This window comes from Phyllobates terribilis, unplaced genomic scaffold (assembly GCF_046119375.1).
Source record: "Phyllobates terribilis strain yellow unplaced genomic scaffold, ASM4611937v1 Scaffold_37__1_contigs__length_12642776, whole genome shotgun sequence".
Taxonomy (NCBI): domain Eukaryota; kingdom Metazoa; phylum Chordata; class Amphibia; order Anura; family Dendrobatidae; genus Phyllobates; species Phyllobates terribilis.
The window spans coordinates 5,676,114-5,703,485 of record NW_027362797.1 but is presented as its reverse complement, the minus strand read 5'-3'; the positions used below and the strand labels follow the sequence as shown (position 1 = coordinate 5,703,485).

The 27,372-nt window shown below is 45.7% G+C and overlaps 1 pseudogene; it reads right to left on the bottom strand.

Moving 5' to 3' along the window:
- Positions 1 to 12,335: 12,335 nt before the first annotated feature.
- LOC141182920 (cytochrome c oxidase subunit 5B, mitochondrial-like) lies at positions 12,336 to 22,761 on the bottom strand (annotated as a pseudogene).
- Between the last annotated feature and the right edge of the window lie 4,611 nt (positions 22,762 to 27,372).

Below are 27,372 nucleotides of genomic sequence, written 5' to 3'. Positions count from 1 at the left end.
AACTGAGAGGGCCTGGATCTCGCCTACCCGTTTCGCTGTAGTAACTGCCACAAGAAAGGCTGATTTCATAGAAAGCAGGTCTACTGATGTTTCTTCTAGGGGTTCAAAGGGAGACTTACATAAAGCCCTCAACACCAGGTTCAGATCCCACGGCGGTACTAGACTCCTTATCGTGGGTTTTAAACGAGAAGTTGCTTTTATGAACCTTGATATCCATGGGTGGTCTATTAAGGAGTAGTCCAAAAAAGCGCTTAGGGCCGAGATATGAACTTTTAACGTATTTGGCCTCAGACCCTTATCAAACTCCTCTTGGAGGAAATCCAATATCGTTGGAATATTGGGGTGAGACGAATTTCCCACAGACTGACCTGCAAAGCTACAGAACTGTTTCCAAATCCTAGTATAGATGGCTGACGTTACTGGTTTCCTACAGGCTTGTAGAGTTGTAATTACCCAATGGGTAAGGCCCCTAGAGGCTAGGATCCGCCTCTCAGGTTCCATGCTGTCAATTGGAGGAATTGGATGTTCGGATGTAACAAGGGACCCTGCAATAGAAGATCTCTCCTGGCTGGGAGTCTGAATGGGAGATCCACTGCCATCCGGTGTAGCAGAGGGAACCAGCTCTTTTTGGGCCAGTAGGGCGCTATCAGAATAAGAGCTCCCCTCTCCTGTTGGATTTTCCTTAGTACTCTTGAGATGAGAGGGACTGGAGGAAAGGCGTACACCAGTTTTGTCCCCCATGATTGAGAAAGGGCATCTATTCCTTCTGGGCTGTCGGCTGGGTCCAAGAAAAAAAAGGGCTGCAGCTTCCTGTTTTTTCTTGTTGCAAACAGGTCTATGAATGGGGTGCCCCATCGTTGAATGATTTGATGAAACACCTCCGGATTCAGCTCCCAATCTGAGGGACCAACTCTTGCTCTGCTGAGAAAGTCTGCTACCACATTTTCGGACCCCCTTAGATGAATAGCCGATATTGAAAGGACATTTCTCTCCGCCCAGTAGAAAATTCTTGACGCCAAGGATTGTAACCTTTTCCCTCTTGGACCTCCTTGTCGACGAAGAAAAGCGATGGTGGTGCTGTTGTCTGAGAAAATGTTTACATGATTTCCTCTGAGCAAATGCTGACATCTTTGAAGAGTCTCCCAGACCGCCTTTAGCTCCCTGAAATTTGACGACCTGTGTTGTATCTCTTTGGGCCACATCCCTTGTAGATATCCGTTTCCTATGCTTGCTCCCCAGCCTTTTTGGCTGGCATCCGTATGGATCTGGATTGAAGGAAGAAGGATCCAGTCTACTGCATTTTCTAAGTTTGAAGGGTCTGTCCACCAGGAAAGGGAGTTTTTTAGCTCTCTTGACAGTCTTTTTCTTGTCTAACCCCGATGGTAGTCTGTTCCAAACGGACAGGATCGACTTCTGTAACGGCCTTGAACGGGCCTGTGGCCATTTCACGCTCGGAATGCATGAGGTCATCAGTCCTAAGATCCGATCTGGTCTTCCGTATCTCGAAGTTGTAAATTTCCAGTTTTATTTTTTCTCCTGGGGCAAGGAGGACTTTTGAAGACTGGAATCTAAGAGTACCCCTAGAAATACTTTTGTAGTACTTGGATGGAGGCTTGATTTTTCCCAATTGATGTTCCACCCCAAATATTCCAGGGTTTCGATCGTATGCTCTTGTTGACTGAGAAGAGACTGACTCTGCCACCAACAATATATCGTCCAGGTAAGGGATGATTATAACCCCCTGTGTTCTTAAGAAGGCCGCTACTTCTGTCATAACCTTTGTGAATATTCGGGGGGCCGAGGACAGACCGAAGGTTAGGCAAGTGAATTTAAAGTGGTGTACTGTGTCCTCCTGCTCTAGAGCGAACCTTAGTTATTGCTGGTGACTTGGGTGAATTGGAACATTGTAATATGTATCCTTGAGGTCTAGGGTGCACATTACCGATCCCTTCTCTATCAATTGAATGCTGGTTTTTATAGCTTCCATTTTGAACCTCTTGTATTCCACCCACTGGTTTAAGGGCTTGAGGTTTATAATCGTACGGCGTTTGCCCGAGGGTTTTAACACCGAGAAGAGGGAGGAATAATGGCCTAAACCCTGCTCTGAAGGGGGGACCTGTTTCACCACGTGTAGGGATTGAAGGACTAATATATCCTGCCATAGACTTTTGAGATCTACGGGGGAGCGAGGACGAGTGATTTGGAAACGACGAGGGAGGGCATGGGAGAAGTCTATTTTGAAACCTTCCCCTAAGGAACGTAGGATCCATTGATTTTTTGTAATGGACACCCACTTGTCCTGAAAGAAAAGAAGCCTGCCCCCTACTCCAATGGCGTCATGGTCTAGCTGGGGCTCCAGAGGCGACCTGATCTGCTCTGTCCTTTCCTCCCTTCCTGTAAGACCATCTCCCAGTCTTACCCTTACCCCTGTAATCACATTTAGGGGATCGACGGGGTCCACGAAAGGGCCGGTATCTTTTAACCCTATCCTCGGGAAAGATCCTAGTTACTTACCGGTAACGGGATTTTACAGAGCCCATGACAGCACCACCTGAGAGAGGGTATCCAACCACCAAGGACAGGAACCTACTGAATAAAAAGGCGGTACCTCTCCTCCGCATCAGTTTTGTTTCAGAGCATGAGAGGGCCTCCGAAGACAGGTTAATACATAACCACCACCTCAACATATGTACTAAACACCTTAAAAAAGTGCACACCACAGTGATAAAGAGGAGGGAATTAATAGGGTGCTTTCATGGGATCTGTAAAATCCCGTTACCGGTAAGTAACTAGGATCTTTTCCCCTTCTCCCATGACAGCACCACCTGAGAGATTTATAGAGATCAAATACCAGAGGGAGGGATCACCGCTTGCAACACCCTTCTACCAAAGGACAGATCAGTAGAAGAGGAAAGGTCAAGACGGTAATGTTTGTAAAATGTAGCGGGGGATGACCAAGTTGCCGCCTTACATATAATGTCGATGGGCACATCCGCCTTCTCAGCCCAGGAAGCAGCTACCGCTCTGGTGGAATGGGCCTTCAGGTTCTCAGGAACCGGCAGATTGCTAGAAGAGTAGGCTAAAGTAATAGTATCCCTGACCCATCTAGCTATGGTCCCCCTTGTAACCTTAAGTCCTTTCCTAGCCCCCTGAAAGGATATAAAAAAAGCGTCACTCTTTCTCCAGGCTTTTGTCACTTCCAAATACTGGACTAACACCCTCTTAACATCTAAGGTGTGAAGCTTATGTTCCTCAGAATCCCTAGGATTAGGATAGAAGGAAGGGAGAGTGATTACTTGCGTCCTATGGAACTTGGAGGCTACCTTTGGAAGATAGGCCGGGTCTGCTCTTCAGATTACTCTATCCATACATACTTGAGTGAATGGATGGTTAACGGATAGTGCGTGTAAGTCACTGACTCTACGAGCTGATGTCAGGGCCACCAATAGAGCAGTCTTTAAAGTTAAGATTTTTTCTGAAACCTTCTCTAAGGGCTCAAAGGGAGGTTTGGTTAATGCTTCCAGAACTAAATTAAGGTCCCAAGGAGGCATTCTTGGAACAGGAATAGGTCTGGATCTATGACAGGCTTTAATAAATCTAATGATCCATCTATTTGCTGCCAAGTCATAATTATACAGTGCCCCCAGAGCCGATACCTGTACCTTAAGAGTACTGGTGGCTAGTCCCATGTTTAACCCCTTCTGGAGGAATTCTAGTATGGCCTAAATAGGAATCCTCCCTTTGGCAGACTGACCCGAGGTAGACAAGGACTTAGCCCAGGTTCTACCATAGATTCTAGTTGTTATCGGCTTTCTACTTGCTAGAAGGGTAGTAACAAGATCCAGAGAAAACCCCCTTTGCGTCAATAGAGACCTCTCAAAATCCAAGCCGTCAAATGCAGGCCCGCTCTTTGGGGATGACAGACTGGGCCCTGCCTGAGGAGATCCGGGATGTCCGGAAGAACCCATGGATCTGCTTGGGACATTCTCTTCATCCAAGTGAACCAGTAGGGATCAGTACTAAAGGGGGAAAGGCATAAGCTAGAGTGAAATCCCACTGAATCTGCAGCGCGTCCACCGCAAACGCCCCCTCTTTTGGATTCAGGGAGCGAAAGGTTTCGGTCTTCCGATTGTGTCTGTTTGCAAACAGATCTATCTGGGGCTGTCCCCACCGAGCCACAATCTGCTGAAAAACAGCTGGATTCAACTCCCACTCTCCTTGTTTCAAGATGTGACGACTCAAGAAATCGGTCTTTAATGTTCTCTTCCCCTTTTATATGCAGTGCCGAGAGCGTAACCAGCCGACTCTCGGCAAACCTGAAGATCTGATCCGCTATTAACATCAGAGGGAGAGACCTGGTACCCCCCTGATGATTGATGTAGGCGACTGTTGATCTGTTGTCTGACATTATCCTGACGTGAGGACCCTGAAGAACAGAACTGAATTCTTTTAGCGCGTTTCTGGCTGCCAACAGCTCTTTCATGTTGGAAGAGAGACTTGTCTCGCTGTCCGACCAGAGGCCTTGTACAGAACGATCCCTTAGGTGAGCTCCCCAACCTTCCGCACTTGCGTCTGTTGTAATAGTATCCGACACCTGGAAGGTCCAAGGAACCCCCAAAGATAGGTTGACCGGAGATGTCCACCAGTCCAGGGAGTTGATCACAACATCTGGAAGAGATATTTTCCCATTCAGGCGACCTTTGAGCCGCCTGTCCGCTGCCAGAATCTCCTGTTGAAGACATCTGGAATGGTGCTGGGCCCACTGAACCGCCGGGATGCAAGACGTCATTGTACCCAACAGAGACATTGCACTCCTCAGGGTCATGGTCGGATTGCTGACAACCTGAGATGTTAGGGATCTGATCTTCAGCTTCTTTTCCTCTGGCAGAAGACAGGTTTGGTTTTCTGAGTCCAGAATGAGACCCAGGAAAGACTGAACCCTCTTTGGTTCCAGCCTTGACTTCTCCAGATTTAACAGCCAACCTAGGCGTCTTAGACTGGCCATGACGTCCGCCAGGGCTAGAGCACAGAGTTAACTTGATCTGCCCACTACTAAGAAGTCGTCCAGATAAGGGATGACCAAAATATCTTTCCCTCAAGTGCGCTGTGACCTCCAGAATGATTTTTGTGAAGACTCTCGGCACCATGGAAATGCCAAAGGGAAGAGCTGCGAACTGAAAATGCCTTACGTGCCTGCCGAATTGTACAGCTACTCTTAGAAACTGTTGATGATCTGGCAAAATCGGGACGTGGTAGTAGGCGTCCTTCAGATCGAGGACGCACATAAAACAGTCCGGAAATAACATCTTTATGGCCGATTTTATTGTTTCCATCTTGAACGGCCTGTAGATTAAATGGTCGTTCAGTCTCTTTAAGTTCGCAATGGTCCTGAAGGAGCCGTCCGGCTTCTTTATTAGGAAGAGAGTCGAATAGAATCCTCTTCCTTGCTCGGGTGCAGGTGTTTCCACCAGAACTCCTTTCATGAGCAGAGAGAGAACTTCCTGCTGTAAGGCTATCTGTTCCGCTAAACCTCTGGGGGCTGATATTTTGACAGTGTTCTTGGGCCTGCTTTTGAACTCTAATGTGAGCCCCCTCCTGATTATCCCCAAGATCCAAGAATTGGATGAAATTTCCTTCCAGGCAGGCAGGAAGTGGGACAATCTTCCTCCCACCTGGGGGGGAACTGTCACTTAGGGGCTTTCTTATTCTCGGAGGAGGGACCCCCCAAACATGAAGCCTCTGTTATACGGCTTTCGGTCTTTCCAGCTACCTTGGTCTCTGGGAGCTTTACTGCGGCTGTATTTTCTCTTCCGAAAGGAACTGTTAAATCGGGAACCAGACACCGTGGGAAATCCATGTTTTTTGTCTGCGGCTTTATCTAGGATGTCATCTAGACCTTTGCCGAACAAGAAGTCCCCCTCACAAGGGATTGAGCACAGTTTAGACTTTGACTGCACATCCTCTGGCCAGCTCTTGAGCCATAGCGCCCTACGGGCTGCATTAGAGAGGTTTGCAGACCGGGCAGCCAGCCTAACTGAATCTGCCGATGCATCTGCCAGGAATGCAGCCGCTCCCTGCACAAGAGGAAGGTCTGATAGAATTTTCTCCCTGGACACATTCCCCCTGATCTGGTCTTCCAATTGTTGAAGCCAGATCATCATAGATCTAGCAGTGCAGGTCGCTGCTACTGCCGGTTTAAGGGCCCCTGCTGACGACTCCCAGGTTTGCTTAAGGAAGGACTCCGCTTTTTTATCCAGCGGGTCTTTTAAGGCTCCTAAATCCTCAAAGGGCAGAGTGGATTTTTTTGAAGATTTTGAAATGGCCACGTCAATCTTAGGGGTTTTGTCCCATTTAGCCGCATCCTCATCCTCAAAGGGGTACCTCCGCTTGGAGGATGACGGCAGCTAACCCTTCCTCTCCGGTTTCTTCCATTCCCTTTCTATCAGAGATTTAATCCTGTCATTGACTGGGAATGAGAGTCTCCTCCTTTGGTCTAAGCCCCCGAACATAACATCCTGGACTGTTCTGGGCACTTTGGTATCGGTAATACCCATAGTCCCTCTGACGGCTTTAACTAGTCTCTCAGTATTATCAACCGAAAAACAAGGTCTGCCCCCCCCCCCCCCATCATCATCCGAAGACTCCGATGACGATGAGGAGTGATTAGAGGAGGAAGGCAGTTCTCTCGTAAAACGAGACTCCTCTGATTCTGAAGAAACTAGTTTTCGCTTCTTTTTGAGTGAGGTTAAGCCTCTTAAAGACTCTCTGACCTCTGTCTGGATTAGATCCTTTAAATTCTAAAGAAAACCTGGGGGACTCCTCTGCAATGGTTTTCTGAATACAGTCCGAGCATAGGTTTTTGGCATAGGAGGTGGGAAGACCGATTTTGCATAAAGCACACTCCCTGTTTTTACTTTTAGCACTACACTTCTTCGCCTCCTGCCCCAAGAAATAAAAGGAGAAGAAGGAGGAAAAGAGAGAGAGAGAGAGAAGAGCACATTATTCAAGGTGAGACTTTCATGAAGATCACTCACCACACTGCCGTTCAGACTAGGGTACCGGAGGCGGTGGTTGCCGTTCACATGAGGGCTCCCATCTGGCGGAGGTGGACTGACTAAGTCTTTTCTGACCAGTCTTGCCGGAACTCGTACGCCCCTCACTGCTGTGACTTTGTCGATGGGAAGATTCCAGTTCCATTTGTTTGAGCTGCTTGCGCTGCTTTGATGGCTGTGGCTGCTGCTGTACTTCCTGTGGCGGTGACAGCTGCTGCCCAGGTGACTGCGGTTCCTCATCCATCATGGTGGGGATGCAGACACCGCCATCCTGATTGCTCCCCATCCTTAAAAGCAGTAGGGCTCCACCTCCTTTAGGCTCCTCCCCTTCCGGCAGCGTGCTCATCTCAATCTCTTTTTTTTTTAAACTTTAGCCAGCTGGCGCGCTACCCGCAGATCCACTTGCCTCTGCGCGTGCGCAGCCCAGCGGCACACGGCGCGCTTGCAGCGGGATGACAGCTTCCCACCCGCGCATGCGCAGACCCGGCTTCCGGCGCACTCCTCGATAGGGCGCGTCAGCACCCCGCGCGTGCGCAGCACGGACTTCTGGCGCGCTCCGTCACAGGGTGCGACGCGACCCCCACGTGCGCAGCCCGGAAGACCTGCCGGCTGGCGCGCTCAGTTCATCTTTGCGAGGCGCAGACCCGGCTGCAGGCCCCGGCGCACGCGGGGAGGAATCCAAAAAAAAAAAAAACAGCACCTCCTCCCCACACGCAGACCCAGGCAGCAGCCAGACGGGCTGGGAACAGGGACCATCTGCTGCTTCCACGGCCTCCAGGCCGCACCGTCCATAATCCAGGTACGTGAGGTACCACCTGGTGAGGCTCCCATCAGGGACAGGAACCAAAACTGATGCGGAGGAGAGGTACCGCCTTTTTATTCAGTAGGTTCCTGTCCTTGGTGGGCGGATACCCTCTCTCAGGTGGTGCTGTCATGGGAGAAGGGGAAAATGCTTTTTTCTTGTCGGATGCTCTTTCTAGTATCTCGTCCAACACTGGACCAAAGACCCAAGCACCCGAAAAGGGAATTGAGCACAGTTTATTCTTTGAGTGGCTATCCCCCGACCACATCTTTAGCCATATCGCCCGTCTAGCTGTATTAGATAATACGCTACATCTAGCTGTGAATCTGACCGATTCGGCCGAGGCATCAGCCATGAATTGCGTTGCCAGCTTCAACATGGGAAGAGAGTCTGATAGCATCTCTACAGGGAAGTCCGACCTAATTTGATCTGACAGCTCGTCCAACCAAAAGGCACATGGATCTTGCCACTGAAGTGGCAGCGATATTTGACTTAATTATGGCTGCTGAGGCCTCCCAACTCCTCTTGAGCATGCTCTCTGCCTTCCTATCCATTGCGTTCTTGAGGAAAGACAAATCCTCAAAGGTGATGGATGTTTTCTTAGCCACTTTCGCTATTGGGACATCTAGTTTAGGGATTTCCTCCCAAAGTTTGATGTCCTCCGGATTGAAAGGAAGACGGGATTTAAAGTCTCTTGGCACAATGAGTCTTTTCTCCACTTCTTCCCATTCCTCCATAATCATTGATTTTAAATGCTCATTTACAGGGAATACTCTATTTCTCTGAGTTCTCAGACCTGCAAACATTTCATCCTGTCTGGAATGGGAGACCTGAGTGTCCTCCAAGTTCATAGTACGCCTGACAGACTTTAATAGTTCATCCGTATGTTCCGTAGAGAAGACATATTTCTCTCTCTCTTGTGAGGGTAACTGAGAGAAGCGATCCTCATCCTCTTCTAGACTGTGCTCTGATGCGGAATCTGAATATTCTCCTTCCTCAGACACCTCTTCCACCTCCCACCTAGGTCTTTTCTGGCGAGGAGAGGGTTGAACTATTTGGGGTGACTGCTGCGTACGGGAAGGCATGAGGCTCGAGACTGTACTCTGGACCTCCTCACATATCATAGATCTTGTATCCGTCAAAAAAGAAGTTTTTTCTTCCTTTAGGACCTCGGCTATACATTTTTTTTTTTACGAGTCCTGAAGCTTCGTGTTACAGTCTACACATCGTCTTGATTTTTTGGAAGCAGATCCAGACCTCTGGGTTCCCCTCTCCTAATCCATAAAAAAATATAAAAGGACACCGGAGATTTACTATAAAAATCTGTCCTAGAATACTCTGATTTATCCAGAGAAGGGCCTAATGCTGTACTCACACTGCCCAGGGACTCTGAAGGGGCTTCTGACCGTGAAGGATTAGCTTCCATGGTGTCAGTGTGTGTGTGGCTGAGGTGTACCCTTTTATAGGGTCTTACCTGATCCAGGTGGTAGCCACGCCCCCAACGATAATCGCTATTCTTAATGCCCTGGAGGCTCACCACTGCCTCCGGGCACCTGTGCGTTCTGGGTGCCGAAGCCCCTCTTCTCAATGCCGGAAGGAGAAGCGGAGTGCGCTCCACCCTGGAACGCATGCCGGCCAAAGCGGATGTCCGCTCTTCTGACTCCACCTCCTGGCCAGAAGTCTCGCACCGCGATCGGCGTGCACTCCACCCTGGAACGCACGCCGGCTCCAAAGCGGATGTCCGCTCTTCTGACTCCGCCTCCTGCCGGAAGCCATACACCGCGCTCCTCCGTGGAGCGCACGCCGGCCTTTCAGCCGGTGGGATAGCGCAATGCTCAGCTTGTCCGGGGGATACAGCGGCAAGCGGCGGTCTTCTGGCTGAGGGACCCCGTAAAGGGGTATCAGCATGGAGCCTCTGGACCGAATGAAGGGGGGAGTTCTCAGACCCCCCCAATCCCCCTGGCTCTCAGGTAACTTCTATCTTTGGAGAACCTCTCCATAGCGTCCTCTCCTGCTAGGGACAGGAAAAACACTGAGGGTGTGATGGGGGGGGCTTTTAACCTCTCATGTGTTTCCTGTCCCTAGAGGAACAGAGGACTACTCTCCTGTCGTGCCGTTATGATGGACGTACTGGTAAATATTCATTTTTTTCTTCCCCCATTCCAAAAATTCCTGTGAAGCACCTGAAGGGTTAATAAACTTCTTGAATGTGGTTTTGAGAATCTTGAGGGGTGCAGTTTTTAGAATGGTGTGACTTTTGGGTATTTTCTGTCATAAAAGCCCCTTATAGTCGCTTCAAATGTGATGTGGTCCCTTAAAAAAAAAAATGGTTTTGCAAATTGTTTTAAAAATTAGAAATCGCTGGTCAACTTTTAACCCTTATAGCTCCCTAATAAAAAATAAAAAAAAAATGTTGGTTCCAAAATTGTGCTGATGTAAAGTGGACATGTGGGCAATGTTATTTATTAACTATTTTGTGTGACATCTCTGATGTAATGGCATAAAAATTAATTTTGAAAATTGCTAAATTTTCCAAGCTTTTCACAAATAAACGCAAGTGATATCGAAGGAATTTTACCACTATCATGAAGTACAATATGTCACGAAAAAACAGTCTCAGAATCAGCGGGATCCGTTGAAGCGTTCGAGTAATTACCTCATAAAGTGACAGTGGTCAGAATTGTAAAAATTTGCCTAGTCATTATCGTGCAAACCACCCTCAGGGGTAAAGGGGTTCTGCCACCATAAAGAATACAGTTAACCAACCAGAAAAGGGAGAAATAAATGGTTTTGTAACTTATAGTGATTCAAAATTATGCCCCATTCAAAAGATACCAAGCTTTCATTTTTTTGAATTCTGCTCTCTGGCGCCCCCTGGCTTTATTCCAATATGTCCTGGTAGTGGGTGATCAGCTGGTTGAGTTTGTGCAGTTCCTGTCATAAGAGCCCCCCCAACTGCAGTGTGCACAATGTATTCTGTCACAAGTCTGACAGTCTGCTGTAAGCACAGTGTGTGATTCACCCCCTCCCCCTGCACTCACAGCTCCCCTCCCGGTGAGATGGTTCTTCCTCACATCACAGACTTGTAAGCACAATAGCAGAGAGACACCTTCTGCGCTTAGGCTGTGAAGCAGAACCATCTCACCGGGAGGGGAGCTGTGAGTGCAGGGGGAGGGGGTGAATCACACACTGTGCTTACAGCAGACTGTCAGACTTGTGACAGAATACATTGTGCACACTGCGGGTGTGGACTTGGGGGGCTCTTATGACAGGTACTGTGCAAACGCGACCAGCTGATCACCCACTACCAAAACGGAATGGAACAACACCAGGGGGCGCCAGAGAGCAGAATTCAAAAAAATAAAAAAGCTTGGTATCTTTTGAATGAAGCATAATTTTGAATCTCTAAATAACAAAATTATTTATTTCTACCTTTTCTGGTTGGTTAACTGTATTCTTTATGGTGGCTCGATCCCTTTAAGGATAAGGCAACGACTTGGCATGGCTGACAGGGTTAAGCCGTTTAAAAATTCAATAGGAAAACACTCCCTTTTGTCATCATCTACAACAACATGGCTCCACCGTCAGCTGATTCTTTTCTCAGACTCACCTCAACATTAAGCTCTTTATGTAGTAAGATTCTAATAGCTTATCTAAAATTGTAATTAGAAACTCCCTTTAACAGTTTTCTTTACCTACTCCCACTTTGATTACATTTCATTTGATAATCCACAGTGCATGATGGGATACTCAAACAGGACATCAAGGGCAGCGGTCACTGCTACAGTTCATCTCCACCCTGAAATGAAGAGTCCGTGACATCCGCTTCAGGGGGTGGGCAGTCCCTGCTGTACTCTGCATGTCCCCTCACCTTACAATGCACACCAAGTGCACTCTTGTCGGCTAGTCTCTTCCCATTAGGGCTAGCGAGGGAGCACACTGTGTGCACTTAAAGTACTACACAGTGACAAGGAAGCTCATACAGAGTCAGAATGGACAACCGTCACATGCTCCGTACAGCAGGGAATAACCCTACCCCTGAAACTGATGTCAATGATGACTCCGTGTTTCAGGGTGGAGACAGGGGCTGCGGCAGTGACCAAGCCAAGGCTCCCAGATAACTAGGAGATTCTGGGGATTCTCAAAAAAGGTCATCAGAACAAAGTAGGTAAAAAAAAGTTAGACTAAAGAGGGAACAGCAGTGACTTCTTAAAGTCAATTAGAAGAGCGATTAGATTAGTAGAATAGAAAGACATTTAGGATTAAAATCCTTATTAGTTTCGAACCACTCCTATAATTTATCCTGCAGAAGCCACTAGTGGAAGCCAGAGTGGAGATCCAGACTACAGAACGCATCTTGCCCATCCAAACTGCCAAAGTCTTACAGACCTTTGTCAACTCCAATTCAAAGGATGGGAGAACGTTAGCTTTGTTAAGCATTGTTCTGTATGCACGACCAATGCTAATGAAAATAAAACACATTACAATATATCAAGTATTTAATAAAAGATTTTTTAACTTTAACATATGGCTGTCAATAGTAATACAAGTCCTCTTCAGTGTGGAAACTCATAAAGGACAACCTTGTAGTGAGAGCCACACTGTGGGCAGCGATTTACCTGCCCATCATGGGCCCAGAACCAGATAACTTGAGAATTATCTTCTTCACCTGGAAGAAAGAAAATGATAAAAGTTTATGTTTCAGTGCTTGAATTTATTGTACTACTACAAACTGAGCGGATTCTGTGAGTTTATGGTCTTGTACATTATTCTAGATGTATGACCATTATATCAAAACGTGGTAGCACCCCATATGGGGGTGTAAACTGCTATTTGAGCACACTGAGGGATCGGATGGGAAGGAGCGCTCCTTGGCTTTTAAAACGCAGAATTTTGCGATATGGGGACATGGAACTAACATTTTAGTGGTAGAACTGTACATTTTTTTTTTATTAGCTGAAAGTTTGTCATTTACACAAGAGTTATTAGGTGAAACTGGACCCCATAATTTATTGAGCAATTTCTCCCAAATGCAGCAATGCCCCATATGTCATCAGAAGTTACTGTTAGGCCACAAATCAGGGCTGAGAAGGAAGGAGCGCTATTTGGTGCACAAATTTTGCAGGTGACATTTGCGGAACCCCGAAGATGTCAATAGAAAAACCCACAAAATGACCCCATTTTAGAAATTGCACCTTTCAATGTATTCATCTACAGCTGCAGTAACTATTTTGGCCCCACAGGAGTTTGCTTTGCAACATACACGCCAGGCTTTTTTCCCCTTGTGAATTGCAAGTCTGCCACTTAAATGCCCATACATTGTGCCCCCATACAGTGTAGTAGCCCCATATATTGTGCCCAGCTGGAGCTTATGGAGACATACACCCCGTAAATTGTTAAGTGCACTCTCCCAGCTACAATAATGCCAAACATGTGGCTGCTTACTGTGGTTTAGGCATAGGGGGGCTTAGAAGGAGGGGAATTTGGAAACACAGATTTCACTGGATTTTATTTGAGGGGTTGGGATCCGTCGCTTTTCAAGAGTCTTTGTTCTACCAGTAACATGGGACCCCCTATGTTTCCAGTGATAGATATCCTGCACAAAACTCCACTCAGGTCTAAGTTAGGGTTTTATTGGTAATATTTTGGGGGACATTACTTGTTTTCAATAGAAGGCTGGGATCATATTATTGTGTTCTACACTAAGCACTTACGCTGGAGTTTCCGTGTAAATCCTACAAAAATGTGATTTAGATGAAACCCCCCAATGCAACCGCTCTCCATAATGAGGCAGGTGGAGACACTTTGGACTCAGTTTGGCATCTGTTCCAGTGGTATCCATCTTGAGACATGCACAGAACAGTGGTCACCCACACTTGTGCGCTAAAAAGACACCTAAACTGATGGGACATTGGCGGAACACAGACCAGACGGAGTCCAAAGTGACCACCTGCCTCATTATAGCGAGTGGTTCAGTCGGGGGTTCTATCTGAATCACATTTTTTGGGGAATTTACACTGAAACCCAGACGCAAGTGCTCAGTGGAGAGCGCAGGATAAATGTGAACCGAGCCTTATTCAGATTATTGGGAATCAGAATGAACAAAAACAGCAGTAAAAGAAAAGTTTTTAAATTTTACGCAATTTTCGTGTGGTATAAGTGATAAGACTGCTTTATTATAATGTTCAATACATTTACAGCAATGTCAGATTTATAAATAAAATTTTGGTCTACATTCTGAGAGCAACAACTTATCTAGCCAAGAGCTGTACGAGAGCTTATTTTTGCAGGTGGAGTTGGATCCTTTTTTAAGTACCATTTTGGGATACAGAACATTCTTTTGATCACTTTTTACACAGATGCAGGATGAACAAAAAAACAAAAGACAGCAATTCAGTTATTAATTTTATATATTTTTATGTGGTTCACTGTGCGGTGAAAGCTATTAGTAGTAAGAATGATTTATTGTTTGGTTCAGTATGATTATAACGATACCAGTTTTAGCTCTTTATGCTTTGCTACTTCTGCACACTAAAAACAATATTTTACAAACATTAATTTGTTTTTGCATCGCCATATTCTAAAAGCTGAAACTTATTTTTTACCACAAGAGCTAGGTGGGGGCTTTTTCGTTGTGGGAAAGTTAAGAGTAATTATACTATATTTAATACAAGCATTTTATTTACCGTATATTCCGGCGTATAAGACGACCTGGTGTATAAGACGACCCCCCTACTTTCCTGTTAAAATATAGAGTTTAGGATATATTCACCGTATAAGACTACCCCTTTTCCAACGCATACCAAACACCGGTAAAAATTTAAAAAAAACAGATTTGAATTTAACATGGTCCTTTTTTAATTTAAATTCTTATGACATGCAGGTATATAGCAGGAAAACTGTCACTCATAAACATATTAAAATAGGGGGGACCCCACGTCATTTTTTGGGGGGGTCCCCCATTCTAATAGCTAGTAAAGGCTAGGTATTCAGCTGGGGGCTGATATTAGTAGCCTGGGAAGCTCCGTGGGTATTACCCTCTTCCCAGACTTCAAACATCTGCCCCAGCCGTCTGCTTAACCTCCGCTAGAGACTATAATGATGGTGGATCCCACGCCAATTTTCTTTTTAAAAAATCCTTTATTTTAACACTAAATGACAATTGAGGGGTTAATAAAGATGCAGTCCCTAAATTAATTTTGTAATTAATTTTTCCCAAAAATGTTGACGTGGGGCTTCGCCATATTTTTGTGTCCAGCCAGGTACAGCAGGCAGGAACGGGCTGCCCCCAACCACCAGCTGCCTATTTGTACCTGGCCGGACACAACAATATAGGGAAGCCCTTTTATTTTTAATTATTTCATGAAATAATTAAAAAAAAAAAATACGTGGGGCTTCGCCCTATTTTTGTGTCCAGCCAGGTACAACTAGGCAGCTGGGGACTGGAATCTGCAGCGCAGGGAGGCCCAAGCTTTCTGGGCCCCACCCGCTGCAAATTGCAGTCCGCAGCCACCCCGGAAAATGGCGCGTTCATAGAAGCGCCATCTTCTGGCGCTGTACCCAACTCATCCAGGGCCCTGGTGCGGTGGCTCACTGGGTAATAAAGGGGTTAAGGCCAGCTTGGCATTATCAGCTGGCCCTAAGCCCGAAATTCATGGGGTCACGCCAATATTAGACATGAACACCATGAATTTCTAGTAAAGTAATTAAAAAAAACACAACACCCAGAAAAAAGTCCTTTAATTGAAATAAAGACACAATTTTTTAATGTTCTAAATTAAACCATACTTACCATCACGCCCATTCCAGCTGAAGCCAACGATCTCCTGCAATAAAAGTAAAATAATAAAGCAACCTCATCCTTACCTCTCCATGGTTCCCAGGACCAGTCCAGCTCTGCTACATTCACATGACAGGCTGCACCGCAGCAGAACGCTGCCGTTCAGCTTGCCATGCGGCAGACACTGAGAAGCGCAGGCATGCTTGTGCTCCTCAGTGTCTGACTGTGACGGCATCCAGATGAGCAGAGATCATGTCCAATGAACTCGGCTCACCTCATGCACGTCACTGACAGCGTGGGAAAATTCTCCTGCTCCCCGCATGCGCAGTAGAAGTTTCCCACGCTGTCAGTGACGGACGTCCAGGAGGTGAGCTGAGTTCATTGTCGGCTCATCTGGATGCCGTCACAGCCAGACACTGAGGAGCGCAAGCATGCCTGCGCTTCTCAGTGTCTGCGGGATGACAGGCTGGATGGCAGCGTTCTGCTGCGGTGCAGCCTGTCATGTGAATGTAGCAGAGCTGGACCGGTCCTGGGAACCATGGAGAGGTAAGGATGAGGTTGCTTTATTATTTTTCTTTTATTGCAGGAGATCGTTGGCTTCAGCTGGAATGGGCGTGATGGTAAGTATGGTTTAATTTAGAACAATAAAGGATTGTGTCTTTATTTCAATTAAAGGACTTTATTCTGGGTGTTTGTGTTTTTTTTTAACTTTGACTATGGGGTTAGTAATGGGGGTGTCTTATAGACGCCTCTCCATTACTAACCTGGGCTTGACGTCAGCTGGCATTATAAGCTGACATCAACCCCAGCCCTATTACCCCACTGCCACCGCTACAGGGCAGTGGGAAGAGCGAGGCTAAGTGCCAGATTTGGCGCATCCTATGGATGCGCCATTCCTGGGGCGGCTGACGGCTGGTGTTTCTAGCCTGGGAGGGGGCCAATATTCATGGCACCCTTCCTGGGCTATTAATATCAGCCTCCAGCTGTCTGCCTAGCCTTTGCTAGCTATTAAAATAGGGGGGACCCCACGTCATTTTTTTGGGGGGGTCCCCCATTTTAATAGCTAGTAAAGGCTAGGTATTCAGCTGGGGGCTGATATTAGTAGCCTGGGAAGCTCCGTGGGTATTACCCCCTTCCCAGGCTTCAAACATTTGCCCCAGCTGTCTGCTTAACCTCCGCTAGAGACTAAAATTAAGGGGAACCCCACGCCAATTTTTTTTTTAATAAATCCGTTATTTTAACACTAGATGACAAGTACAGTAACCAGCACTGTCACTGTACTTCATATATATGTGACTGACATGTTTCTATCTATCTAATCTATGTGTGAAGCTCTATTCTGTCTGTTATAAATTGTCGGGTACTGCTGCTGAATTGCCGGCCGGCTTTTTTAAAGAGACAGTGCATGAAAACACTATTATTTGTTTTAATAAATCCTTTACACTAAATGACAAGTACAGTAAGCAACACTGTCACTGTACTTCATATATATGTGACTGACATGTTTCTATCTATCTAATCTATGTGTGAAGCTCTATTCTTTCTATTCTAAATTGTCGGGTGCCGGCTTATGCCGCTGCTGAATTGCCGGCTTTTCATATATTGTCACAGAAGCGATGCGAACTTCCCAGCTCCGGACACAGCGCAGCGCTTCTGTGACAAGTGAAAGCTGTCGGCACAGAAGCCCTGCGCTGTGTCCGGAGCTGGGAATACGCAGCGATGTGTCCGTTTCAGCACAGAAGCGCTGACCGTCTGGACCTACCGCCACCGTATTTTAACTCCCTCCACCTTATATTAACTCCGACATGACAGGGATACAGCCACGGCAGCTTATTAACACCCCCAGAGTATCCCCGCATGTCAATTTCTGAAAGTTCAAAAGCATTACCGGCGTATAAGACGACCCCAGACTAGACAGAAGATTTTTCAGTCTTCAAAAGTCGTCTTATACGCCGGAATATACGGTAATCCTTTTACTTTAACCTAGTACCACTGTGGAACATGAACATTTCTCACCAATTCCTGGTCCCATACACTGCAGTACTCACGTAGTACTCACAATACAGTGCATGAGACCCGTTAGATTTTCACTGACTCAGTCTGTTAGACACTGCCATAAAAAGGGTCCAACAGACAACTGTACCCCGAGGTCATCTGAGGACCTCGGGGTGCAATGCAAACTATTGGCACCCACGATTACAATCGCGATGAGCAGATAGTGTTAAAGAGGGAGTATTCTCCCTTTTAACCACTTAGATGCTGCTGTTGTGATTGACGGTGGTATCTGATGGGTTAATTGGCATGGTGTACATATCTGGCACACAGCCCAAAGTGACATGTGCTCATGACCAATCTGTACAGCTTTCAGGGGTTAATCACCCTTTCTATAAGTTTTACACTGAAATGAAACTTACATCTGCAGCCCACAAGTCTCTGCTTATTGACCGACGGCACAATGTGTGGATTCTCTTTGGTTCATGCATAGGATTTTGGCTTGAGGACGTTAAAAGGATCCTTAAAAAGACAAAATGAGTTGTAAATGTTATACCACTTACAGGTGCATCTCACTAAATTAGAATATCAAAATTTATTTATTTCAGTTCTTCAATACAAAAAGTGAAACTCATTATATAAAGTCATTACAGACAGAATGATCTATTTCAAGTGTTTATTTCTGTTAATGTTGATGATTATGGCTTACAGCCAAAGAAAACACAAAAGTCATTATCTCAGTAAATTAGAATACTTTATAACAGCATGAAAAATGTTTCCTCTTGACAATACCCCATAGATTCTCTATGGGGTTAAGGTCAGGCGAGTTTGCTGGCCAATCAAGCACAGGGATACTGTTGTTTGTAAACCAGGTATTGGCACCTGTCCACACTGCCAAAAGTACCAAGTCCTGCAGGAGAATGAAATTTCCATCTCCAAAAATCTTAGCAGAGGGAAGCGTGAAGTGCAATAAAATCTCCTGGCAGACTGTTGCGCTGACCTTGGTCTTGATAAAAACACAGTGGACCTACACCAGCAGATGACATGGCTCCCCAAACCATCACTGATTGTGGAAACGTCACACTAGACCTCAAGCAGCTTGGATTGTGGCCTCTCCACTCTTCCTTCAGACTCCGGGACCTTGATTTCCAAATGAAATGCAAAATTTACTTTCATCTGAAAACACCACCTTGGACCACTGAGCAACAGTCCAGGTCTTTTTCTCCTTGGCCCAGGTAAGACGCTTCTGGCGCTGTCTATTGGTCATGAGTGGCTTGACACAAGGAATGCGACACTTGTAGCCCATGTCCTGGATAGGTCTGTGTGTGGTGGCTCTTGAAGCAATGACTCCAGCAGCAGTCCACTCCTTGTGAGCCTCCCCCAAATTTTTGAACGGCCTTTTCTTAATAATCCTTTCAAGGCTGCGGTTATCCCGATTGCTTGTGCACCTTATTCTACACACTTTTTCGTTCCACTCAACTTTCCATTAATATGCTTGGATTCAGCACTCTGAACAGCCAGCTTCTTTAGCAATGACCTTTCGTGGCTTATCCTCCTTGTGGAGTGTGTCAGTGACTGCCTTCTGGACATCTGTCAAGTTAGCAGTCTTCCCCATGATTGTGGAGCCTACTGAAACAGACTAAGGGACCCTTGTAAACGCTTAGGAAGCCTTTGCAGGTGTTTATTGTTAATTATTCTACTTTACTGAGATAATGAGTTTTGTGTTTTCATTGGCTGTAAGCCATATTCAACATTAAAAGAAATAAACACTTGAAATAGATCACTAAGTTTGTAATGACTATATAATATCCGTTTCAGTTTTTGTATTGAAGAACTGAAATAAATTAAATTTTTGATAATATTCTAATTTTGTGAGATGCACCTGTATATGTAAAGAACACAGAAACGTTTATTTAAAGACACTGAACAAAATAATTTAGCAATGTCTTGTCATGAATCCAGATACACTGAGAGATTCCTGCAAAGGACTCATTATGGACTTTGACCTTAATCCACATTTGTATAAGAGGTCTGTCATTTGCTTTACTTCTCCTGGAAACAAAGGAATAACTGGAACAAGGCCTGAAACTCCTGATAGGCACTGCTGTACTTACACGGTTGATCCTCTGAAATCAGCACAATAGATCCCATGCACAGCTATACAGTACATTGCCTAATCTCAGACCTGCACTATTTACCTGTGTTGAAGCAAGAACACCATCTTATAATAAGGTCTGGAAAGAAGCTGTCGTAGGACAAACTTATTGTAATACTCCTGCCAGCAGTGATCAATGTAATGGAGGCCAAAGTATGTCAACAGCAGGAGAAACCTTTCCTCCCCACTATGATGTCTAAAGTGATGGGTACATGGTTAGCACCCCATTCTGCTTTATGACATCCATATGCACTGAGGACCTGTGGAGAGGGTGCATGAGAAAGAACGTAAAAAAAGTAATCTGGTGGCATTACCCCTTGAGTTGTTGCCACATGACAGATGTTTGGAGTCCTTCACAGTGAGAAGCAAGGTAGAACAACGTTATTAAACGATGCTGCCAAAGTATCATTAAATGGGTTGTCCAGGGCCATTTTATTTTTACTTTGGGCCTAAAAACTAACAGGCAGGTAGTTGCAAACAGAGACAACTACCTGCCTGCTTTATCCAACTACAGTCATACTGATTGACAGCTGGCTCTCCGCAGTTAGGCAGCAGGAAGCTGGCTGTCAACAGAGCAGAAGAGAAGAATCTGCTCTGTTGACAAGACGTCCATGGAAGCCGCTGAATCACCAGCAGGAGCAGTCTGTGACCGCTCTGTGCTGGCAGAGACAGACACCAGGCACAGACAGGCAGTTAGCAACTATCTGCCTGTTAGTTTTTAGTTCATAGTAAAATAAATAAATATAAAAAAAATTCTTCTCATGCCTATTTGTGGATACTGCCATCATTCCTAGACTACATATCCCATCCTGTCTTATATGCTGGAAAAAGTATCCAGTTTCTCCTAGTTCCCCACTCTGTTATAGGGTCCTGGCTTCAAATCCCACCAAGGACAACATCTGCAAGGAGTTTGTATGTTCTCCCTGTGTTTGCGTGGGTATCCTCCAATTTACTCCCAAACTCCAAAGACATACTGATAGAGAATTTAGATTATGAGCCCCAATGGGGACAGTGATGATAATGTCGGTAAAGTGCTTTGGAATTAAAGGCGCTATATAAGGGATTAAATAAAAAAGCGCCAAGAAATAGGACCTGGGAAGCATGACTACAGAACACAGAAGTGACCAGATGTGTGTTCCCTGTGGCTAGACTGTCTAGCAGGTCACTAATAATGCCCCATATACACCAGGGTGTGACTAGCAGCTACACCAATAAAGTATAGGGGATGCCACCAGGACCCAAACTTTACATCACAAGCACAAGACCTACAGATGCATCTGAAGACGGGGACCCCTCTTCAGCCAGTTTCACTTTGTCCCAGACTCATCAAGTGTCACCAGGTTTCTACTGTAAAACCGATTGGAATGTCGCTTTTTGCACAACTTTTCGTTGCTGAAAGCAAATAGTTTCTTGACACGTGTGTCCCAGCCAGCTTAGACAACTTTGAGAAGTGGGCAAAGCCAATGTTTGTTCCTCTAAACACACAAGGATATTAAAATGGTTTGTCCAAGACTTGACAACCCCTTTCTTAAAGGCTGTATTACCCGGTATAAAACAAACTCCCCTTCCACACCAGCGTCGTTCCAACAGTGTCAGCAATAGATCTCCCGGTCCCATATGGAATAATCAGCAGCCACTAACAGGCTGCTTCGCTCACACTTCCTGGAGATGAACTTTGGACATCAGAGGAAAGTGTGAGAACAGTGGCCCATTAGCAGCAGACTGGCTGCAGCACTCACACGGTATACAAATATCATGGGAAACCAGGGAGACCCAGCACTCACATTGCTAGAATGGCACCCGCACAGGAGGGGAGTTTGTTTCCATTTTACACTGAGGGCTATAGTAAGGAGGGTTTTTCCACTACTTGGCACAATACAAGAAAATTGTAAAAAAAACAAACAGTAAACACAAGGAGTAAGATACAAGTGTGTGAACATGGCTCAGCCTTGTCCTAGACGCACTCTAACGGACGGGGGAGGGGAGCAGCACCCTAACGGACAGGGGAGGGGAGCAGCACCCTAACGGACGGGGGAGGGGAGCAGCACCCTAACGCCCCCAGTTGTACATTTCAGTCTTAATTATCTTAGTTAATTATGTCATATACCTCTCCCTTCTTCAAAGCGTTCAGGACTTTCCTCTCCAGGCCCGTCGCCTGCTCCTCATCAGTGGGGATACCTAAACAGAAGACACAAAAAGGACAGATCATAGCAAGAATACTACAAAAAAAAAAACAAAGTGACCTGAAAGTGGCTGATAAAAGAGGACAATTGCCAGCCGAGCTGTGTGACAATTCAGTCTGTACAGAGGGTACAGTAGTGGAAGTGTAACCTGTGCAGGGGCTTGGCAGACCCCGTGCACACGGTCACAGTCCTGGGTGTCACCTGCTGTCACTGGAGCAGTGAGTACCTGCTGATGGGCGGCGCACATTACTACACTGCTGCAAAGTCACGTACACGGTCCCGTCCTATGCCCTTCACAGGGGACACCGCACACTCCAGCCTCACACCTAGTAATACACAGCAGTCCTCACACCACACACAGGAGGCGGCCACTGTCCACCATGGCTGTCATACCCACCTCCAGCGCTCATGGCTCTGACGCATGGTCGGCTGCGGCACACGGTCCCTGCACTCCGGGGCACAGCGCGACGGACGAGCTGAGAAACCTCCAAGAAGCCATGACTGCTGCACCTCACAGCCGACAGCTGCCACTACAGCGTCCAGGGGGCGGGGCAGTGCGCATTTATACCCGGGACCATACCAAGCGCATAGCGGAGGGGTGCACCGTAACAAGGCAGCGAGCAGAGAGGCCGTGTCATCTCCGTATATGGCCGTAATGTGCTGTACCCGCGGGGTTATTGCTGGCGCTTAATTACCACATGTAAAGGGAGTCAATGACAGGTGGAAACGCCATTTGTTCTCTAGTAGCAGCCGCCCAATAAAAGTGACCTCATCAATGGGAAGAATTGTTTATAAAAAGCAGCAGCTTTGTGATTTACTTGTTTTTAAAAAATCCTTTTCATTCTCAAGGAGAGGAATTTTAGTTTTGTTTACTGCTCGTTGCCTAGGTTACCGGCCACTGCTGTGCTAGGAGTGCAGCGCTTACAAGCTGTTTTCTATAGAGCTTGTACACACTGATTTGAGGCTGCCCGGATTTAGTACCCTGCACTCTCCGGGGCTGCAGCGGTAAAGATGCCTCATGTGTCAGCATCGGAGGGCGCACCATTTGGGTTCAGCGATGCGACATTGCCACATGTCTGACCTGTCAATCAAGCAGCACAGCATCGGCCACCCGGCAACCAGAAGTCGGGAGGATGGGGATCGGGGTGCTGAACATCAACGTGGAGACAACCTCTTTATTATCTACCTTGAGCGAAGTTCACACACAGTTTTCTACATGGATATTGTGTCAGATCCGCTCCAAAATCCACGTAAAAAACTGCTTCAGATACTCTGACTACTCCTCATATTCATTGCTGTGGAATATCCACACGGCTGTTCATATTGTGAATTATTTTGAGAATTTTTCTGACTAAACATTAAAAACCTCACTGCACAAAATAAAAAATAATAATAATTAACGTCACTTCTGTGAGGCGGATTCTCATGGAAGCTTCTCCAAACTCGACACTGTCACAGGCTGCAAAAGACCATAAGGAGAGAATACTTCAATAACGCTTCAAGAAAAGAACCCCAAAACAAACAGAACAAGCAACGCAAATTCCTCTGGAAAATCTCATTGGATTTTCCGCTTCCAAAAAAGACATAGTTTTGTCATTTCTGTTTATAACCAAAGCCTGAGAGATCCGACGCAGGACAGAGCCCAGTGGTGCCGGGCGGACTATTATAATGGGGTACTATAGTTTTTGCCTGGGGTGCTGCCAGGACTTTTGGTGAAAAGGATTTTCTGAGAATTATTTGTTTACCCCCGAGGCTTCCAGAGGTTAAATGGGTATTCCAGATTTGGAAGACCTCTGTTCCCCAGCTGCAGTTTATTTAAAAAACAAGCAAAATGTGCTCTACTCACCCTCCACAGGTCCAGCGGTGACTCTCTGCCGCTGCTCTTGGTGTTTGCTATTGTGGGTTTCTGCTGCTGCCCCTTTCTGCACCAACTAAACCTCAGAGCCCAGTGATAGGCTATGTGCCCACGGTGCAGAAATGAAGCAGAAATTTTCCGCAGCATTTCTGCATGTCCTTGGCAGTAAAAACGCATGCTGATTTTACACGCGTTTTTGATGCATTTTTACTTGTGGATTTGCCAGGCGTTTTTCAAATGCATTGTATAGACAAATCAGCATGCGGAAACGCATAAAGAATGGACATGCTGCTTTTTTTTCCACACCTAAAATCCATGCAGAAAAAATCCTGAGATGTGCAATGCGCTTCTGCTACATTTCCGCACGGAAAATAAAAAACACAAAAAACGCACAAAATCTGCATCGTGGGCACATAGCCATAGGCTGCAATGGTGAGGAGCTGAGAGCCCTTCATAAGCGGCAGATGCCCAGTATGCGATACAGAGCCGGCATCTTTCTCTGACAGCTTTGGCTGGAGCTAGCTCCGATCGCAGCTGTCTACCATTTAGATGCCTCTTTTCCCTATTTAAAAATTAAGAAAATACAAAATTGAAATAAAAAAAACATTTACTTAGTATTGTCATGTCCAAAAAAAGGCTAGTTTATCAAAATATTACATTATTTAAACTGTATGTAAAATGACAAAAAAAATATATCAAAAGTTCAATTATAGCAGGATCCTTCCTTCTTATATACAGGTGCATTTCACAAAATTAGAATATCATCAAAAAGTTAATTCATTTCAGTTCTTCAATACAAAAAGTGAAACTCATTATATAGAGTCATTACAGACAGAGTGATCTATTTCAAGTGTTGATTTCTGTTAATGTTGATGATTATGGCTTACAGCCAATGACAACACAAAAGTCATTATCTCAGAAAACCGATCAGTATCTGGTGTGACCACCATTTGCCTCACGCGGTGCAAACACATCTCCTTCGCTTAGAGTTGATCAGGTTGTTGGTTGTGAAATGTTGGTCCTCTCATCAATGACTGCAAACTTGCTGGATATTGGCAGGAACTTGAACACTGTCGTGTACGCCGATCCAGAGCTATACTGGCCGTGCAAATCCCACCAAGGACAGCATCTGCAAGGAGTTTGTATGTTCTCCCCGTGTTTGCGGGGGTTTCCTCCGGGTTCTCCGGTTTCCTCCCACACTCCAAAGATATACTGACAGCGATGATAATGTATGTAAAGTGCTGTGGAATATGATGGCGCTATATCAGCAAGGTATAATAAATAAATAAAATTAATGCAATTTTATTGTGCATAAGAAAAAAGCTGCTCATCACTAGCGAATGGTGCGTCCAATCTCCAAGGTCACAGTGCTGGCAACACACTGCAAGAAACTAACTGGAAGTTTAGCCAAAACTCAGTACATTTCTATATGAAAGACACAGCTTTAGGGGTGGATTAAGGGTGGCCAGGGCCCCGGGCAGTTCAGATTGTGTGCCCCCCCCCCCACCCCCCCATGTGAGGGGTCATGCGGTCCAAGTACAGTAATGTGATCAATGTCATCATCATATACCTGAAACCTATAATATGTAAATAGGATGTACGTCACTCTTTATAAAAATATGGTGCCAGAATATGATAACACTCCATGTACTCAAAGAAGAAAAAATCCGGCACTCAGAGTTTCAGAAAAAATTCTGATTCATTGGTAAAGCAATCCAAAAACAGATCAACCATCTATCTGCAGGTCAATAGTGTTCTTCAATCTCACAGATTTCCTTTAAGAGCTTCCCTGCCGCCTGCTTTCTCACTAGATAAGAGCTGTTACCTCTGCAAACAATCTGACTGATCCTCAAGGCTTGGCCTTTATTCAACTCACTCAGGAACCTTCGCTGAACTTGCACTTTCTCAATACTTCCTATAATCAGTGGAGTAACTTGAAGCTCATGGGCCCCAATGTAAAAGCTCCAACGGGGCCCCCAATTATTGCAAGTCTTTAATAGTATTGGTCTTTTCATACAGACCAAAGGGACTTTTTGGGCCCTCTAGCCTCCAGAGCCTGGGTGTGATTGCAACCCCTGAACCTATTGTAGTTATGCCCCTGTCTATAATTGCTGACCCTTCCCCAATAAGCCCCCCTCCTGACAGTGCTTGCCTTTGGCAGAAATCACATAGGCCCCGATTCATCATTGCTATTTCTCCATTTTTCGGGAGTAATTGGCTCTTTTTTGGGGGGCTTTAGTATTTGCGCCTTATTTGCTTTATGTTTTGTGCCACTTTTTAAGTTTTCTTTCCTTTTCAAGTCTTTATTTTTTATTTTTCTTGATAACTTTGCTTATCCAGATGTTTTAGATTCATGAATTGCGACTTTTACCGAATATCACATTCTTTGGCGCATCTCTCTGCAGTCCCTACCTGGAGTAACATTTCTGGAGGAATTTTCAATGTGGCGCATTTCTGTGATTTTTTAAAAGATTTGCGAGTTTTGGTGCTGAAAAGGTGAAAAAACAATTAAAAATTGCCACAAATTCATGGACCGCGTACGCCATATTGAAGAATTTTATGAAAAAAACACTAGTAAATGCCACAAAACAAAAAAGAAAAGTGACTTGAATAAATCACAAATGATGAATCGGGCCACAGTGTTTGTAGTTAATGAATCTCCAGACTCTGCTATAATTCTTTGACAAAAGGGAAACCTCCATCAGCTCAGTATTAGCCCAAGTTACTGCAAATGGCCAAAACAGACTCAGGAGCTCATGCAGGCACAATGTCTAGCCAATAAATGTCAGAGTAAGGGCCAGAAACCAGCACGTTCCGGCATGAGAACGGCCGGTCTTGGTGAATCGCGGCTAAATCTTTACTGGAAGGCTTCCCATGTAAGAGGAATGTGCTGGCTGCAGTGAGGAGGTCATGTGACTGCAGGTGATTGGCAGTTACTGGTCACTCCTGACATCTGTAATGTTATCATTTGTATCTCAGGTGACAGTTGGGAGAGAGCGACGCAGCGACTTGTCTACAAGGAGCATACGCAGAGTTTTTAGCCTCAAAAGCGCAGTGTTTTGTCATATTTTCCCTTTCCTTCCCATTTGTACCCTCCCCCATTGCCCCTTTTATCATTTTGCTGGATTACATCATCCGTTACTGGTCATCATGTGGCAAGTATCATTCTCTGTGCCCCATATACAGTTCCCAGAGCACAATACATTCTCATTACACAGTGTATACACAGATAGGAACAGAACTGCTCACATCATGTGATTGGGACGAGCTGTATAACAGATTTATAACTTTAGAGTCTTAAAAGAAACCTCTCTGCAAAAATATAAATCTGCAGATAAAAGCTGTTTTATACAATGTGGGTCATCTAATTGGATGTGGGGAAAATGAAGTTGTATTCTCCCTGCAGCCGCTTGTTTCCTGTTCTTGGGCAGCACCGGGCAGTGAGCAGTCAGCGGTCACCACACTGTGAGCGAGCTGTAATCTCCCCCTTCTTTCTCACTGACATCCTGCTCTATGGATGTCGGAGCGGTGGATGTGATTACAGAGCACTCAG